We start from the raw sequence: 19991 nt of genomic DNA on the forward strand, positions 1-19991 counted from the left end.
TCACTGTGTAACTAACTATACAGTTTGGAAATGCTCTTTGATGTCTTCATTGGAAATGCTCTTCTTTGATGTCTTCACTAGTAAACAGATGGCCAGCTGATCTCTCACCTGCAGAAACCAGCTTCCCACGCCTAGATTCAGAAACCCTTCTGCAAATAATTTTTCAATCTTTATTCCCAGTTACCCACAGAATTTCTACTTGACTAACTAGGTGTATAGTACCTGCTTTGTGGTTACAATGAGTTTATGTGTATTCTCTTATCTAATGTGGTCAACCCACATTAGGAAGAAAAAGTAATACATTTTAAATTAATGTATTTAATTTAAATACATTAAATTGGTGTGTTCTTCCATTTCAATACAAAGAGTAAGAGATATGAAGGAGTATTTTCCTTTAACTTGAACATAGTGGAGAGCTGAAATAAGGAAATCAGACCATCAACAAGCAGACTGTCTGAAATGGGGTCACTATTGCCAGGAGGCCTCTTGTCCAGCTTCTTTCCTCAGGCCCAGGCCGTGCTGCTGTCAGGCCTCCCGATGTACCGTCATCAACCAGCCTCTCTTTTTTGTTTGTATGGAAATAGCACTGGAGCTGTTTTCTCAGTGTCTGGTTAGTTTGACACCACTCACCATTGTCTACTGCCATCCAGTGTATCTGCCGATTATAAAAATGGAAATCATAAAAATACCTAGTAGTCCGTTTATTTATAAACATTTCAAGTTTTAGTTATTTTACTCAAAATCAACCTCTAAAGAACTTTATTCATTGGTGAAGAGTTGGAATTTGGACCTGAAGGCTTTGGTTCAGGCTCAGCTTTATCCATTCCTTTGACTAACATCTCCTTTTTAGAAGCTAAAAATTTGATTTTGTCAAGAATCATGGAAAATGACCAAAATAGTTAAAAAAAACAACAAGAGAAATATTAACTGCATTTGAATCAGAAGACCAGGTCTTAAGAGGCAAACCATCAAGAAGCAAACGCTACTTCAAGTTGGTAGAATAAAGGCATTTTTACTCCTGTTCCCTCAAAACTCACTGAAAACAGTTAGGGGTATTGACAATGGAAAGAGAAAGGGAAAAAAACTCCGTCTTGAATGAAACAAGGAAATGATCAAGACCTATGGAATGGCTTTGGGAGACAAGGGAGTGTTTTGGGAGAGACCCGGTGTCCACAGAGTGTAGAGAGGAAAGTAGAGTTAAAGGAGGAACGTATGCTACCGGCAGTTTGTGTGATCTTGACCTCACCTTCAATAGAGGAAGCTTTTTGAATGAAAAGCTGGGTTAATAGAAGACAGGAGGCAGTGTTACCAGGTCACAACACACCCAGTCACAGAAAGCCTGTGATTTAAAGGGCTTTGCTGTGCGCCTCACAAACACTGGTTTCCACAAACTGAAGAGTGCTTTTAGGGCAAAGCAAATAACATTTTTGTGGAAAGGGCATTTGATGTCACAAACCAGAGGCTGCCTCTGCTGACGCCTCCCTTCTGCATGCTAGTTTTCAGTAGCTAGCTGGCCCCATTCAAATGTGAGTTATAATAAGAAACGAGCCAATAGGATACATACCTTAAAATGGATATATTAATCAGGATAGTCTTAATTATGCTGCAGAACAAGTAAACCCTGTGGGATTTATTTTTGTGTGTCTGTGGTATGATACAAAAATGTTTTATTTCTCACACACACACGGAGTCTGTCGTTAGGACAGCTCTCCGGAGAAGCTGTCCTGACAATGGCTTAGTGATTCAGGCTCCTTCCATTTTGTATTGATGCCATCTTAACACATGGATTACAAGTCACATGACAGAGAGAGAGCTACTGGGTTGTGCACAGGCTCTTAAATATATTGTCCCAGAAGTGGAATATGTCACTTTTCCTCATTGTAACACTTGGTTCTAGCACCTGCTGGGATGTTTGGCTTATCCAGATTTTAGCTGTGGAATCTAGTTTAAGGAGGAAATCCCCATTTACTTATATCAACTCTCCCAAATATAATTAATGGTTTCGTCAACTTTGTTAAGCGTAGCAATTTATACCTATCTGTACAATAGCATCAATCACATTTATATGTAATATAAATATATTGACATATACAGAGGGTGCCAAAAAAATGCATACACATTTTAAGAAAGGAAAAATTCTGTATTAAAATTGTAAAACTCAATATATACCGATAACAAAAGATGAATACAAGTCATGTGTATACATTTTTTTTGGCACCCTCTCTATATTAACATATATTTATGTCCTATGTAATGGAATCTTTATGACTCATTTTTTATTAATTTAATTACATCATTGCAGAACTCCTGGATTACGCCTCATGCTGTAGATCTTAGGGTATTAGTTTATACTTTGGGGAATAGATGTAGTCCCTCTGTCATGTGTGAAAAATTTCAATTTAATCAAGTTTTTATCTATCACATTTGTATTAACCCTGATCAACCTAAATATGTGAAAGTATTCGAAATTCACAAATATGCATCTATATTCATGAATATACTCGTGTGTATTCGCCAAGCCTAACAGGCGAGGTTAATGGAACTGAAGATGCACTAGGAGCACAGACCATATTCTTTAGTGGAGGGCTTAGGCCATGGTGATGGTAAAAGGCTAGTGTTGGAGAAGGGATAGGTTTTGAAAAATTATACATGTTTTGTAAATAAATAAATACATAAATGAAAAGTTTATAAATTATAGTAAAGGAAATAGACCCAGCTAAGGATTTTCTCCTTAGAGCTATTAATTTATTCTAATCTAAAGGGGGAAATGATGGGAAAATAGCCATGTTTAGTAGCAGAAACCTTTTAGCTATTTGAAGTTATGACTGAATATGCATCTATAGACCAATTTCTTACCTAAACCTTAAGGGAAAAGGAAACAACTTCTTGGCAATTAAGAAATCTAATACAATGTATGCAGAGTAAATAATAATAAGTCACAATGGGAAGAGGGAGGAAATACCCTACACGGACTGCCATGAACATGAAGAATGTTAGATAAATATTTCACATTTCTTTAGCACTATTTTCTCAGCTACTATTTATCGTGGTGAAAAAGTGGAGAAAACTATAAGAACATATTGTTGGCAGCAGCCAAAATTGTAGCTGTTGCTCTTTACGCATATTAGTATATTGCATCTTCCCAACAGCCCTGTAGGGTAGGCACTATTGTTAACTCTCCTTAACAAAATGGGAAACCAAGCACAGAGCAGTTCAGTCTTGTCCAAGGTGACACAGCAAGGAAGCAGCAGTACCAACATTTAAATCCTGTTATCTGGCTGTGGGGACCTTGCTCTCAACCCACTTATTACACTATCTCTCTAAGAAGTGAAAGAATTGAAAGACATTCTGAAATGCTGAGGAAATGGAGAAGGACCAGAAGGGAGTACCAGTTTGCCCAGTGTCAGTAAGTATGAAATTTAGTGGTGATCTTAGAATGGCAGATGTGTCAGCCTCCTAATTAGACTGGTCTTTAATAATTCAGGGAAGAAATGGAATTTAGTGCAAAAGAAGCAGTGGCATAAATAGTAGTAAGTATCTTAGAAAGGTAAAAATTGAGAAAATATTACTCTGGCAGAGCAACACCTCCAAATGCAAGGACCATGGTGTCATAATAGAATAACCAGTTGTATTGAGACTTTGTATTAGTATATTTGTGAGTGTTTAATGAACTAGCGAACTGTGAACAAAGAATATGATAGGATTGAAAGAATTGGTATAAAATATTTCTTGTCCTCAGAAATTCCAGATAATCTTGGTTGTGCCTAAGGGAAATCAGAATGTGGTCAGAAACAATAGTCATCTAAATTGGGTATGATGAAAAACAATAGTAAAAAAAGTTAGCCGAAGGAGCAATCTAATACTTAACAGATGATGCTACTCAAGGGACCCGATAAAGGAGCTAACCTGGAACTGTTTCCCAGAAGACTGATAATTTTGAATTGTGACTTAAAGGGTGTTGGAAGTGCATTTCAGAAGATTTGTAGTATTACATATGGGATATACTGTGCTAGGGACTCAGTGATCAAAAGACTAAATTCAAGAGGTTGCAATTGTACTTGCAAAATTGACTTTAAGTTGACATTAATCATACAAGATAGAGAAAGAGAATCCTAAATAGCGATCATTCATAGCACAAGACTTTTGATCCATGTTTAATTGGGTGCCATCAACCTCTGTGTTAACTTTTAATTAGTGTTGTGGAAAAGCGAGAGAACACATTTTGAGAATGGTGTTATAAAAGGAGCTCGGCAAAAAATGAAAGTAAGGAAGACACCCCATGCCATGGTAATCTATCTGTTGATGGGGTAGAGTGAATTTTCTGTACTTTTTCAGCTCATTGCTCAAGTCAAATTGATAAATTACTCAAAAAAAAAAAAAAATCGAAATAATATTCTACTGTATAATAACTACGTACAGTGTCAGATGGCTAATAGACTTACTGGAGTTATCACTTTATAAAGTATATAAATGTCTAATCACTGTGTTGTTTTTGCACACCTGAAACTAATACAACATTGTATGTCAACAGTAATTGAAAAATAAATTTTTAAAAATTAAATAAAAGAAAAGATTATCTGCTAAGGAGTGCTTGGGAGTAGGGGGGGAAGTAAAGGGGAGTCAGGAACTGAAGTGTAGCTGGGCAGTGGTGGGAGACGCCTGGAAAGTGGTAATCATCAAAATCTAGAGAAAATCGCCACCAAATTAGATGGAAATTTCAGTGCTGAGGAATCCAAAAAAGACCTGTGTGATTCAGTCTGGCACATTGATGCAGAACTCATATCATAAGGGTCTAAATTGTCCTTCCTTTACTCACTCATCAAGCTCACTTCTCTGCCATTATTCACCCTTCTTCCTGCAGGTGTTTTCTTGGATTAATTCAATCAAATAGTTATTTATCAGGGAGCTACACTATGAGCTCCGCATTGGGCAGAGTACAAAGTACCCACCCTGCTCTTTAGTGGGAAGAGCAGTAACTTTGGGGTCCGATATTACTGCGTTTATCTATGCTGGGACACTCAGCTGTGTGATTGCAGGTGAGTCAGTCCATTTTCCTGAGGCTTTGTAGAAATGAGATAGTACTGTCATGGTGAAGATTAGGTACGATAATACGTCTCCACTGTAAGATGTTGAATGCATGCTAAAACTCTTCTCATTGACTTCTAGCTAGGAAGTCAAATTCAGTACACTTTAGGGCAGCATGAAATGGTTTGTGTTCTAAATTGCAGTGATCTAGACCAGAATTTTATAAAAGTATGTTCTGCAGAATCCTAGATCCACAGGCTGTTAATAGCTGTTTGGGGAATAGGGAGAAAGTTTCTAATTTGGGGACATTCTTGGTTAATCCACGTTAAATGAATTTCTGCATTGCAGGACTGGTCAGATCTTTTACTATGTTAAAAGGCATTGTGAATCTTAGTTGGAGATTTGGGAGTAGGCAGGTGAGGAATGAAGTATGCAGTGTTTCCCAGACCTATTTGAACACAGAATATTGTTTTAGGGACTCTTGTGCTATAGGGCACGTTAGGAAATGGTGGTATGTACCTCAAAAATATGCTGGCGTTCAGAGCAGTGGGAGAGCAGAAAAGGAAGATTTCATTTCACACAGGAGATAGAAATTTGAATGGATCTCTTGGAACCATAGGAGGCTTGTCCTAATTATCTCTGTTTCCTCCGTGCCTGTTCCATCCATAGTAGACATTGAACAAATATCTATGGCAAGGATATTGGCAGATTATGATTTGAATGAATAGAATGGAGGCATTCAGATGAGGAAGGGAGGACAGCAGCAACGATGAGATAGAATCGTCCCTTGTGAATTAACAGGTAGGCCCATTTAAGAGAAGCAGTGTGGCATTTGGAGAAGTGGGAAGCCAAGTTATGCTGGATCTTGAATGTCAAGCAGAAAGCTTAGACTGGCAGTCTCAGGATACCTTTGTACCCTCGAGTACAGAAGTGGAATAAAGCAAAATTTAAAGGTTAGCTCTTCAGTGCTAGGTAGGAGGGGCTATGTGAAAAGCCTGTGATGGCCTGGGAGCCGTTGCAGTGTCCAGGTCACAGGGACAAGGTCCAAGGTAGTGGCTACGGGAATCGAGCTCAGCCAGAATTGAAGGAGGACACATCAGGTTTTCAAAGTGAAAACGGGAATGACTTGGTGACTGGTTGGAGAAGGATGAAGGTGGGAAGGGCTGCAGCAGGTGTAGCAGAAAAGGCAAGAACACCCAGCGGAGCACACTGGGTTCTGATTCTTCCTCTGTTCCTACATGTGCGGGGACCTTGAGCAAGTCATTAAGCTCTTGTGTCACGTGTCCATGTTGTGTGGAACTATTGAACAACTGGAGAACTACCATTGAAGTAGCATGAGTCATGAGAGGAGTGGCTGGAAAAAGACACCATTGTGTGAATTAACTCATGGGATCTGATGATCGGAATGGAATTTGGGAGAAAAGAGCTGGTCTGGAGCTCAGTGGATGTTTTAACAAAATACTGTAGTCTCTCTCTTTTGATACACTCTCAGGTGTGTCCTCTCAAGGCCCCGTGTTAGCACCCATCTCACTTTGCATTCTCATCTCGACATTTTTGTCTTACGAAGCCTGCCCTTTCTTCTTCCTTCCCTTCCCTATCCGAGGTTTTCATGGGGTATGCTGCAAACCCTGTGCATGTGTGAAGGTGAACTGTGAACAGCGTGTAATGTTGTGGGACTACCAGATAGAGCTTAGAACTGAGGCATTGATTTTGACAAAGTGTGGATTGGGTGCAATGCATTGCAGTAAGAAGCTTCACGTCATGTCATACTTGCCAGGAAGTATTTCTGAATTAATGGAATGTACAAGGACTTTGCTTCATGAGTACTTCCTGAGATCATAGCTGGGGCAGTCAAGGGTTCTACTCAGCACAGATATAATGAAGGGAGAGCAGGTGGATGAGTGTACTGTGGATACTGAGAAATGGATGGGCTGGGTACACTGTAATTACTGTTGACTGATTTTATCTTTTGGGTCCATCGTCCTCCCTCTGTCCCTCCTTCTCCCTTCCTTTGTTCCTTCTTTACGTTTTGTTTTTAAACATTTCAACTGAACCAGAACATTCTGTGCTGAGTATTAAAAATGTGAGAACCACTGCATTTCCAAGTCCAGTGTGTACGTGTCCCATTTCCATGATTCTTCCTCCAGTTACGCCATATAACATCTGTTTTACCTCTAGTTAAATACCAAGAAGTTTAGTGCCCATGTAAGTGTCTAGAGAGCAGACGTCCTTTTTGCACTCTCTCGGTTTTATGTCTTACCAAGTTTTTTAAAGAAGCAGTTTGCATTTTTTTCCAGATTATTTTTTGCTTTTATCTTAATTAATTGCCTTTTCCTAGTTATTAAAGTTATCTGTGTTGTCTTATAATTTCTTAAAATGAGTAGTAAATTCATTTATTATTAGTACTGATTTTTTAATAATGAAGACATTTCAGGGCGTGTAATTCCTGACACCAATTTGGGCTGTGTCATTCAGTTTTGTATGAAATATTTCCCTTGTTGTTGCTTTCAAGGAAGTTGAAAATTTCAATTTTGGTTTTTCTTTTTGATTTAAGGATTGCTCAGGAATATTTTATTTACAAGTAGTTGAGATTATTTATTTATAATTTTATTGGATGTGATCAGAGAACGCAATCTGTATAATTCTTGCTTATAAATTTGTTTAAAAATGTCTTTGAATAGTCAAATACACAATCAGTGTTTGTGAGTGTTCCATAAATATTCATGAAAAGTTATGTATTTTATATTTATTGCATACATATATATACACATACATATGCACATGCACACATGTTTATATATTAGGTTTGTTGTTTGTATCTTTCATTTCTTCTCAGTTCTTATTTTATTCTTCTAGTAGTGCTGTTCAGTTCTAAACAAAGTATAACTTTGTATATATCTCACTGTAATTGTATTTTTATCTTGTTTTTCTTGCATTCCTAAGAATTTTTACTTTATGGTGTTTTTTTTAGTTGCTTTGTTTGTTGCAGACTAATTTATGATGACCATCCCCTCTTCATAAATTGTGTCTTTATACGTTACCAAATGACCTCTTTGTCCTGTTTAATGTTTGTTAACTTTTCTTAGTATTATCATTGTGATTTCTGATTGCGTTTGTCTGGTCTGTCTTATCCATTTATTTTCAACTTTTCTTTATTAATAATGAGTATGTTTATTAGAAACTACATATAACTTGGTTTTGCTGTTTTAGCTCAATCTATTAGTCTTTGTTTTTTAATGGGAGAATTCATTCCATTGATATCTAACGTAATAACTGAAGAACTTGATTATATTCCTCCATCTTTTTAATTTGACAGCAAATATGTCTATTCTTTATTAAATACAGTCATGCTCAGGAAATAGGAAACGGTTACTAGAGTTTCAGTCTGGACAAGCTGTATTTGAAATGACAGTAGAGGCTCCAAGTGAAAAATGACAAGTGGAAGTTGGACAGCTAGAGGTGGATGAGGACTGGAACCTAAGCCAGATAACAAGACTGGGCGGATACATATTGGCATTACCTGCTCTATTAGTCAGGTTTCTCCAGAGAACAGAACCCAGAGGTTAGAGAGAGAGAGAGCAAGAACAAGAGTAAGTGAGAGACAGACAGATTTAGTTGAAGGGATTGGTTCACACATCTGTAGGAACTGGCAAGTCTGACATTTGCAGAGCAGGCCGGCAGGTTGGAAGTTCAAGTAGAGTTGATGGTGTGGCTTTGAATCCAAGATCTGCAGGCTGGATACTTGGGCAGGGTTTCCATGTTACAGTCTTGGGCTAGAATCCCTTCAGCAACTATAAGTCTTTGCTCTTAAGACCTTCAACTGATTGAATGAGGCTCACCCACAGTATGGAGGGTCATCTGCTTGATTCAAACTCAGCTGATTTAAATGTTAGTCACATCTAAAAAATACCTTCACACCAACATCCACACTGGTGTTTGACCAAAGAACTGGGTACCATAGCCTAGCTAAGTTGACACAGAAAATTCATCATTACCTTAACACCATAGTCAAAGTTGACTAAATGTGAATGGATAATTTCTGAAGGAAACAACTACAAGCAAAAACAGAGCCAAAGTTTAAGGACATAGCATTAGGAAATTAATTACTACAGTTGGTTTCCATTATTTCACTCAGAAATCCAAGTGTCCTCATTCTTTTGGTGATACTTGCAGTGTGTTGACATGCAAAATGTATACTTGTTTTTTTTTCTTTTCAGTGTTTGTCAGTTTTTCTTTAGACCAGAACTTCAGGTTGCAGACCTTTCTTGAGTGTCTGCTATTTCATTAGCCTTCTCTTCATCCTAGTGGTCTGTATGCCATGGTGTTACGAGTTGTAAAATGTTCATCCTACTCTGTGGAGTCCTTACAGGCCAATGCTGAAAAAATACCTCTGGACTATTCCAGACCCCATCCCATCTGTTGACTTGGTATATCTGGGAGGATCTGCGGAAGGTCTGTGTTTACCCTTTGCAGCCCAATATGTACTTTCCAGTTAATCTACTAAGCATATCCTTCCAGCATGGCTTAGTTTAGTTAAGATTTTAGTATCTTCAATGATGAACAATTTTAATTATAATTTTGTTTTCTTCCTACTCAAAGAAGTACAGTGGTACCTCGGTTTTCTAATGTAATCTGTTCCGGAAGACCGAGTTCTGAAACGTTCGAAAACCAAGGCACAGTTTGTTTCCCCATAGAAAGTAATGCAAAATGGATTAATCTGTTCCAGACCTTTAAAATCAACCCCTAAAACTGCAAATTTAGCATGAGTTTTACTATCTAATGATACCATAGATCCATAAAATTTACGGCGATCGTAAGCTGAAATGTTCGTCAACAGAGACATTCGAAAACCGAGGTACTACTGTATTTTCTACGTGACGACTTCTAATTCATGGTTTTTAAGAAACAGAACTTCAGGCCGTAAGTGGTTAACTCCAACCTCTTTCACCAGTTATTTATGTTCTTATATTTTCATGGGCTTTTTCTGTGAGCAGTTTTGTCTGTTATAAATAGGTTTGATGGAACCAATTCAAGAGAAAGAATCTGACTTGCTATCCAAGTCGAACATGGATACCTCTGATGTTGCTCAGTGTAGAAACAAAATAGTCTAGCTACATGTATTTGCTGAGCTGGGATTTGGTTAGTGTGGTGCTCAGTTACTCTCAGGCAAACCACAATGCTATTAAAGCTTAGTCCCGCTTGATATTTTCATTTGGGGATCTTAGGAAAAAATCATTACTCAGCCGGTCAGTTTGAAGCAAATCTTGGCATTTCTGTCCAGCCCTGACATGTGCTGTGTTTTTTGCTGAGATTTTTGTTGTCCAAAACTTTCCCCACTTTAAATATTTCAGGATCCTCACATTACCATAAGGTCATCACTGGTTACGAATTCTACTAGAAGTCTTTGCCTCCGCCTGCCGGCTTATGAATGGGTTCATCAGGTTGCTTTCTGAGTTGTTTCTGATCTCCATGTGCCTGACTTTCAGATTTGGACTCTTCTCACGGTCTTTTCCAAGCTTCAATCTAGGAAGTAAAGGCTGACATACTGTAATTACCTAAATAACCCAAAGATCTGGCACAATTGATACTAGCTCTGAATGAGGAATTAACCTTTGCATGTTCCTCTCCCTAGTGGATCTTGGAGGGATAACTAACTGAATAGCGCTGCAACCCATCTTCAGATGTCAGTGTATGAAGCCTTGATGTGGTTATATCTTGTTGTTTTTTGTGTTGTGTTTGTGCCCCACAGGGTAAAGCACATGCTTGGGCTTCATCTAGGTGTATTTTCATCTCACAGAGGCAGTAATTGAATCTCTGACAATAGTCTTGCCTCCGAGGTTGTTCCAACTTGGGCTGCTGTGTTAAACCAGGCTTGTTCTTGGATCTCTTGGAAAGTAATGTCCCATCTGTTAACTGTAAACTGTAGCAGTGCAGAACTCCCAGAACAGTCCAAGAGAACCCGAAGCATTTACAATTCCTTTTGTGAAAAGAGCCAGTTTGAGCTTTTACCTCCCATTGCTCTCCCTGCACACACCTGGGCGGGCTCAGCAAAGTGTGGAGGTTAATCTTTGTCCTTTGAGGACTGACACTGTACTTTGCAGCAGAATCTGTGGCAAGTTAAAGCAGGCTGCACTATTAGCTACTGCTGCTTCCAAGACTGCTGTGTTGTAGCATTTTCTGCCTTCAAGTGCTTCCCCGCTGCCAGCTCAACCCACTAAAGAACTTCCTGCTACAGCTTTTGACAGCCATTTGATGACATCATTATAAACTTTCTTGGGTCTGGAGGAAGTCCCATTCAAACCTTTCTGGTACCTAAGGGTCAGCAATCTTAGACTTAGATTGTGGGGTATGTCTGCAGTAGATTTAGACGTGAGAAGAAAGAGTGATGAACCCACTGTCACCAAGAGGGGTTGGAGACAAATGCTGCAGAAATTTGTCCAAAGCTTTGTGCAGACTTCAGGGAGTCCATAACATTGGCGATAATGAAAAGTGAATGAATGAAGGAAGAAAAGAAGGATTGACCATTTTAGAGCCTATTGACTGTTCCCAAGAAAAGCCAAGGTTACTGATTTCGATGTTATTCTGGTAACACGTGCAAGCTAGGACAAACATGCAAAAGATGTGAGTGTGTTAGGAAAGAGTTAAGAAAAATTCTCAACACCTCCTCCTCCCACCACCACTACAAGCCTGAGGCCAAGAGAAAATGCACAGCACACACACACACACACACACACACACACATTCCAGTAAGGAACCTGTTTTGCAAGTTTTGCTGGTAAAAAGTAGGAAGGGGGTTGCTGGAGAGTAGAGTGGAAAGCCTTAGCAGTATCGATTGAAGGTTTTTCAAAAACCTACATTTTCAAAGTAACTTTATCCTTCAGAGAGAGGCACATGTGCCACTGTAGGTTTTTCTTTGACCAATTAAGTGCATTGTTAGACAGGGAGGGGCAGATTAGCAAATGCCTATAATTTTGATCATTGTTTTCTGCAAAACAGCTCAGGCTTTGAAAATGAAGCCATCGTTCTTGGCTAAGTTTTTGCCAACAGCACAAATTATACTGTGCAGAGATCCAAAGCCCCGAAAAAGGTTTCATTAATGAACAATTTCAGATGATTAAGTCTTCTCCTGACAGGTAATGTTGGCACATAGACAGGTGGGGTTAGGGTTTCCATGGAGATTTATGATGTCATGCTTCAAAGAGCATGTCAAGACAGCCAATTTAACAAGTAGCTACTCAAAAAGTCCTATAGGCTTGAAGTAGGTTTTATGCAAATGACTAGAGTTTCACTGGGGCAAAAACAGCAAAAGAAAACAGTAGAGAGACATGGAGGGGGGGTTTACCTGACAGCCCGGAAGGATGACCCTGGAGTCCATTAGAGACAAAAACTTCCAGAAGACGAATTAGATTTTCTACTTTGCCGCCTCACCTGTGGAGCTCTGAGTACAGGTAAATAATGCATTTTTTTCTTCCGAGTTATTACCAAAAATTATTTGGAACGTTGAGGTCTGTTTCTCTGCATTGTTCTCTTGGCAGGAAGAACTGAATCAATAAGCACAGCTTTCCCACACTGAATGTTCCTGCTTCAGGGCTGTTTTTTTCAGGGCTTTTTTATTGAATGAACTGAGAGTTTTGAATAGAGCTGAAAAACAAGTGTCGCATTATGCATTATGCTGATTATGCCCTGTGAATAATGCTATAAAAGTGCTATAGGTAAGGGTTAAAAGGACGATCTGAGACTTGAGATACTGTATGTATTTGAAAATTATTCCCAGATGTTGATTTTTTTTTTTAACTCTTAGAACAGACCTGAATGGGGACTATGTATATTTCTGTATTTTCGAGTTCTAAAATGCCAAAAATGAAACCCATGGAATATTACAAAAACAGCCAGGTTTATGACCGTTGCACTTTTTTGGTGTGTATGTCTAGAAACTTTTCTCAGAGAGGCATTTCTGAGACTAGAAAAATATCTCCTTTGAGATATCAGAGTGTCTGGACTTCAGGGAAGTCTGAAAAGGCAGAATTTAGGCTGCTGGGGTGGGGACAATGGTTAATAAAGGCAGTTTTTAAAGCGTGCTTTAGAAAGGAAACCTTGCTTTGGTGGTGTTATGGGTTTTCTGTTTTCATCAGTTACTAGTGAGACTAAGTAAACAGCCTTGCCAGAGATACAGAGGTGATAAAAATCACTACTGGTGGCTGTAGACCTGCAAAGTGGACTCAAAGGGCTTAGTTTGGGGACTTCAGGTTGTGATGTGAGTAGTTATTAGGTCCACCAAGCTTAAAAAGCAATGAAAGGCATATTTGCTTCTTTCATATATTGCGCATAGAGTTAAGAATAATTTAAAGATACTTGTACATGAGAATTTGGGCTTTTGAAACCAAAACTATTTAGGAGCAAATGGGCAGGCATTAAAATATTTTTAAAACTGTCTAACTTGTAAGAATTTAAACTTCCTGAAATTTGCTGTCAGATAATGTGGATTAGCCCCAAACTGATAGTCAGATTAGACTGTTGTGGTACCACAGTGATCACAAAACCATTGAGTGACAAAAAACTGTCTCCCTGACATCAGGACGCCTGGGTTTTGAGTCGTGATTTCACCACTTACTACTACTTGTGGAACTTTGGAAAGTAAATTAATGTATTTAAGCCTCAGCGTTCTCATCCATAAAATAGGGAGGATGATACGGCATTGTGAGATTTAAATCACAATATATATGTAGCACAGTTCCCAGCGTTCATGCTCCATGAGTTAACGATTGTTTTTATTTACTACTTACATGGCACTGGACTGTTTATAAAGTGTGTCCACATCCTTTACTCTATCTTATTGCAACAGCCCAGTAAGATTAGCAGAAACTTTTTATCCCCCCTTTGACAGGTGAAGAAACCCTGGCTCAGAGAGATACTGAAATGTACAACACAGTACACTATCCTACATTTTCTGCTAATTTTTTTTCTTACTTTAGTGATCTTGGGAAAAAAAAAAAATCAATGTGTTACTGAAATAACTCCCAGCAGCAACAATTATTTCTATAAATTAATTAAAATACAAAATGTTAAGTGTGTCAAAGGAGCTAAGATATTCGTGGTTTTACATTAATTATGTCTGACACTTTTTTCTAGATAGGCTGCAGGAGTGGGATTAATTTACTTTTTACTGGCACCTATTGCCAGTAACCTATTGATAGGAGTTCAAGTTACTTCATGAGACTTACAATTTTAACTCTTACGTGCCCCTTATGTTTCTGGGTCCTGCAAGCAGAGTCAGGTTTTGTTGTTACAGGTATCCCAAGCAGGAAACTGAGTCACCAAGGGTCCTGGAATCGCCACAGGAAACAAGGGGTTGGACACACTGTCTTTTCTCCTTTTGTATTTTAGACCTTGGCACCTCCCTGCCTTGTCTACGTCCCAGACCAAACCAGCCCATAATTATATTCTACGTCCATTGTATAAAAGAGACAAATATGTTTTTCATTGTGTTATTTTTAGCAGCAGTGTTTCTAGCCAGGGAAAAACACTCTATTAGTTTCAGTGTTTTCCTAATGACTTTTCAATTTTTCCAAGATTCCCACATCAGACTGTTCAGCATTGTTCAAATGCCACTCTCCTGGAAGAAGGTTCTTAACAGGAGTATTGGGTAGTCAGTTTCACTGAGTGGGATTCTAAAGGCATTCCGATCTCTGAGCTGTTAGGGCTGAACTCATTCTGTCCCAGACACCCTATAAATTAATTAAATATGGTGCTACGAATGGCATCAAGCTGTGTTGGGGACTCCAGTTCCCAGCACTGGTTTGGGGCACTGGTAAAGCTCTGGTTATCTCAAAGGCAAGATCTGATCTGAAAGCAAATATTCATGTCATTCATTCATTCAACATTTCAATTCCAAATATGAACTGCAAAGCCGCAAATGTAAAGTAAAAAAAAAAGAGTCATGAATTCAAACAGCCATAGGGTGCCAAAATTCCAAATAGGTTAGGAATCACTAATAAATATTCTTATACATCGTTTTATCCACCGACCCTGTTTTAGAAAGTCCATTAAAGCTCTTTATTACTATTAATTGTTGATTGTTCAGAGATTATCTGTTGATTAGGAAGTAGTGATTGCATCTAGAAGCCTACTTCACGCCTAGCAGGGTTCAGTGAAGGTTTGTTGAGTCAGAAGCGCTGGGCGTACAGTGATTCAAAGGGCTAGATTGTGTGGATTCAAGTGCTGCCTCCGTTACTTACTAGTGGCACAGGTTTTTCCATTGAACATACTCACATTGCAAATAAAATGTAGCATCCAAATTTAAAAATCCTCTTAGTAACGGAATTAATGGCCTCTAAATATTACATTTTTCTCTTCAAAACTTTTTGGAATGTCTACGGAGATGATTTCTTCAGAAAGAAAGGCACTGAAGTCTCCTGGTTCAGGAACTGGAATTATCACTTCCTCCTGGGCAAGTTGTACATAGAGTTAGTGGGAGGGAAGCTCTTTCTAGAAGCTGTTTACAGGTTGGAGCTATTCATCAATTTCACTTGATAAGAAACACTCCTGTTTTGAAGCTGATAGGGAGTAGTTTGCAAAAATCTATTTATTTCTCCCAAAAAAGTCATCCTGGAAAATGGTGTCATCATAGACAATGTTGCTCTTATCTTTACGTGTGTGGTTTCTGAAGGGATGAGCAGGCAGAGTTGGAAGGGTACTACTTTCCTCCTCCAGCAATAAAGCTTGCCATCGCCTTCCTTTCCTCAACCTTTTTTTTTTTTTTTTTTTTTAAGCAGGTAAGAACATAATTTAGTGGAGGCTAAATTCCTCAGGCGATCTGAGTTGGGGACATGTTTTTATTATGAATCATGAAGCACCACGAGCGGGCTTTACCTATGAATTTTGGCCATTTCGTACTTCAAGGTGAAATTTCCTCGGAAGTCGTTCCAATATTGATAACCTTTTCATAAACTTACCAGCTTTGGCATTGAACTTGTAACTGGTGATGAGAGGAAATATGGGGAGAACGACTTTTGTTTTTTCTGGAGGCATATTATCAAGGTTGGCAGGATTCTGAGGCTACTAAATCTGCTCTCCCCTATAAAATCAAAATGACAAGTTCTCCGTAGTTCGTGGTGACACTTGGGACATCTGGGCAGCTGGAGGGCTGTGGGGCCTGTGGGCTGTGGTGGAAAGAGTGGAATTCAGGACAACCTTACTTAGGCAGGGACCAGGAGGGACAAAGGATGGAGACTGGGATGAGCTTTATCCTAATGGCAGAGTCTCCTGATTTTGCATCAGACAACAGACTCACAGGCAGCAGGAAGAATTCTGAACTGTTCGCTTGTATGAATGACAAGTGCAAATGTAAAATATGCATTTGAAGAAACCCTTCTCTAGAGATCTCACAGAAAGCAGTGTGTACAGCAGATTTTATGTGATGGCATGAGCACAGTCAGTCCACTGTAAAGGTGGTGATAGGTAGCTTTTGTGGCCTCTTACAGCCCCAGGATCCCCTTTGGTGGTCTCACTTCCCACCCTATCTGCCATTGCACTGGACTCTTCACTTACACTTCTGATCACTTGTTCATGATTCAGCAACAGAAGTTATAACGATGTTTTTCACCAACGGTTTTCTTAGGTTAGTAAATGCAGGTGGTCACATTGGCCCCGCAAACCCGATGGTGGGGGACCGTCCTCAGAGTTGTGGGCCCTCCCTGCCTGTCTGCCCTGCTCTGTGCTCTGCTCAGATCGCACAAGAGGGAGGGAGCAAAGACCCCACCCCAGAGGTGTAGGTGCTCCGTGTGGTGGCACTGTAACTTGTTCAGACAGGACTTTCTTTGGCCTTACTACTTGCCACTGAGAAGCGAAGCAGTCTGCTGCCTCACACGTGTTTTGGAATGGCCGAGAAAAGCAAGATGTGGATGGTCCCTTGGTCATTTGCAGTCTTTGACAATAAGAATGTTTATAAACACCCCTCAGAATGCCACGTGTATGGTAACTCTCGTGTTCACTGTAGTCATCCCTATGGTGAATGTGCTGCCACTACTGTTCAGCCTGCTGTTCCAGAGGACAATTCTTTTAAAAATCATCTGTTTGAATTTTGTTAAAGGAAAGGTTGCAGGGGCTCCTCCCTTCACCTATAACTATAACTTTATTTGAATCCTTTTTTGGACTCAGTTTTAAGACTGCATAAGAAAGCAACTCCAGCGAATTGTCTGATGAAGAACAATTTTCAGTTTCTTCTTTGTGGAGTGTATGTGCATGTATGTGTGCATGTGTACGTGTGTGTGTGTATGTGTGTGTGTGACTGCATGTCTGTGTTTATGACGGTGAAAATATCACAAACTAATTTAAAACTATTTTACCTTCGGAGCAATTATAGTGGTGGCACCATAATATATTAACTTGATCTTTTTAATTGCTGTTTTGGTTGCTTCTTTTTTCTCTCCCTGTTATAAATAATATTGCAGTGACCTTCTGTGTATCTGTGCACGTGTCAGCAAATCTGGAGGACAGATTCCTAGATGTCAGATTACTAGTTTATTACTACTACCTTGGTAGGATTACTAGTAAAGTTATTGAAAGGTATTGCCCAATTTTCTCTCAAAAAGAGCAATTTTTTCGGTCACTGTGAATGTTTGAAAGTGTGTTATGGCGCGTTCAGATAATACAGTTCACTGCAGTCACGACAGTATATGAAATATACTCTATGTGCAGGTATGGACACATAACCAGGTTATAGTAGGTAAGCAATACATTTTACAGTATAGATAGCCTGGTACCTTTTATTTTAAAAAGGCTGAATCCTATTTGTATGAAGAAAAATACTCATTTTCTGTGTACTTATCTATACATTAAAAATGTCTAGAATGATGGCTGATACATCAGAGAGAGGGACTAGTGGGCTAGTAAGGATGGAAGCTTTTATTTTTAGCTTCTGGACCTCTGTATATTTTTATCATGTGTACATAAGACTTTAAATTTTAAAAACTAGTTTACAACAAAAACAGTTGCCCTGGAATGGAACTCGTGTTCTTCCAAGGGGGGCCAGCAGTTTCCAGATAGGCTGAGGATGTTTCTCCGTCTCCCCACCCAGGGACAAATTTGTGCTTTGATGTAATTGTCCCTTGAAAAAGGAAGTGATTCTCCTTTTTTCCTTTGTAAGAGCAGTCACATCAGATGATGTTAGCCTCATTCCCAGCCACAGAATCTTCCCTAAATGAGTTTATTCTAGCTAGGATCTCACTCTTCTAAATAAATACTGTTTTGGGTTTTGACATCAGGCGTGTTTGGATTACATATGTTCGAGCTGCCTGAAGTTTTCAACAAAAGCAGTAAATTTACCTTCCCAGGTTAGGCCGCCTTCTCACCCAGTATATAAAACATTCACTTCACGTTTATAACTATACCTCACCCCTTGCCAAGTTCCCCAGGATCAGTTTTGGATAAAGGGTTCTTAGACTTTCATATTAAACCTATAACTATGTAACTATGATTCAGTTTCCTAAATGAAAAAAACTTATAATATACCAAATGTTTCGATTTGAAAACGTTTATAGCAAGAAAAGTCAGGAATAGAATCATATTATGCCTTTCAAAAGAAAATAAACAACACGTTGTGTACTCCAGAATCACTGAAGAAAGCCTCAGACATTATTTTAAACTCCAACTCCTTTTTCATTCAGATGCACAGAATGCGTTAAAACCACAAGGATAGTAGGTTTGATATATTCGTTCCTTTTGCACAAATCAGGAGACATATCTTCACTGTTATTAGACTTTTCTTTCTCCTTCTCAAAAGCTACTTTTGAAACTTCACATTTTTCCCAGATACATTCTTTTTCTACTGCATAAAATATTGCAGTTCAGCTAATTGCAAATATTTGCAAAAAGGAACAAATATAAAACAAATACTTCTGAATGTGGTATTTTGTGAATAAACATATACCTGACATAGGTTAGTTAACCTTAAAGCATTAAAGAGCATTAACTGTGCTTAGAGGAAAAAGGGTAGAATCGCAGCCGTATGTGCAAAATAAGGAAAGCCACAAGTTAAGCAATTCCATTAAAGAGACTATAATTACTATAGTCTCACGGTGGTGGCAGGTCACTTTTAAGCCTAACTGAACTTTTTCTGTAGTGTTAGAAAAGCTTCCAATATCATGGTGTAAATACAATCTTTTGTCTTCTAAATATTAAATACCACTAGCTTCTAAGACATCTACATCAAAATCTCAAATGCCTTAATATTCCAACACAATACAATAAAAAATTTCCCTGTGTGCATTCAAATGAGTACTAGAATGCCCACAAGTATTATTGCTTACTATATACTAGAAACTTGCACGCAAATTTTCTCATATAATCATCTAAAAAACTGTACAAATGGAGCCACAGGCAACTAAGCCTCAGAAGGGTTAAACAAGGATACCAAGGCTCAGAAGAGTCTAGAGACTTGATTCTTTGTGCAACAGAAGGGGATTTGAACCCAGCAGTTCTGACGCAAGCCTGTGGCATTTTCATGGGATCCCTGGGGGGTTCGCTACGAAAACGTGTTCATTTTGATGAAAGTGGATTTCCAACCAATTTAATCATTCAGGGAAGGATTTCCTTCTTGCTGCACACTCTCTTTTACAGTGCCTACTGTTTTTGCCATTTCAATGTTACCCCAAAGGATGGATTTGAAGAAACTGAGGCAGTTGGAACAGCAATGGGTTTTGCTACTCGTTTGCGGTACCTCTGAAACCAAACCTGGAGCTGGTTTGTCAGGAATGCGTTTACTAAGCAACCTTCTTTCTGGCCTTGGAGGAGGAAAGCTGCATGCCTTGACCAAATTCCTGCCTTCAGAAACCTGCACTCCATGAACAGACCTTTAGAGTTCACCCCAGAGAAGGAGCACCTTGTAGTTCAGACTCAGTTCACAAAATGGTGTTGCTCAGTAGCTAGCGCGCGCTCTCTCTCTCTCTCTCTCTCTCTCTCTCTCTCTC

General features: G+C 39.0%; 1 protein-coding gene across 25 annotated transcripts in view; it reads left to right on the forward strand.

The window, feature by feature from the left end:
* The window catches only part of KIAA1217 (KIAA1217 ortholog), a 753165-nt gene that overhangs the window by 475323 nt on the left and 257851 nt on the right, over positions 1–19991 (forward strand). The window contains exon 1 of one of the 25 annotated variants that reach the window (XM_019754186.3): positions 12334–12473. The exons of the other annotated variants lie outside the window; for them this stretch is intronic. The gene's annotated coding sequence lies outside the window, so the exon portion shown is untranslated. Of the gene's footprint in view, positions 1–12333; positions 12474–19991 lie in introns of those variants that run through there. 25 annotated transcript variants of the gene reach the window in all.

The sequence above is a fragment of the Rhinolophus sinicus genome, chromosome 1, assembly GCF_057876585.1.
Source record: "Rhinolophus sinicus isolate RSI-liver-muscle chromosome 1, RSI-T2T, whole genome shotgun sequence".
Lineage (NCBI taxonomy): Eukaryota > Metazoa > Chordata > Mammalia > Chiroptera > Rhinolophidae > Rhinolophus > Rhinolophus sinicus.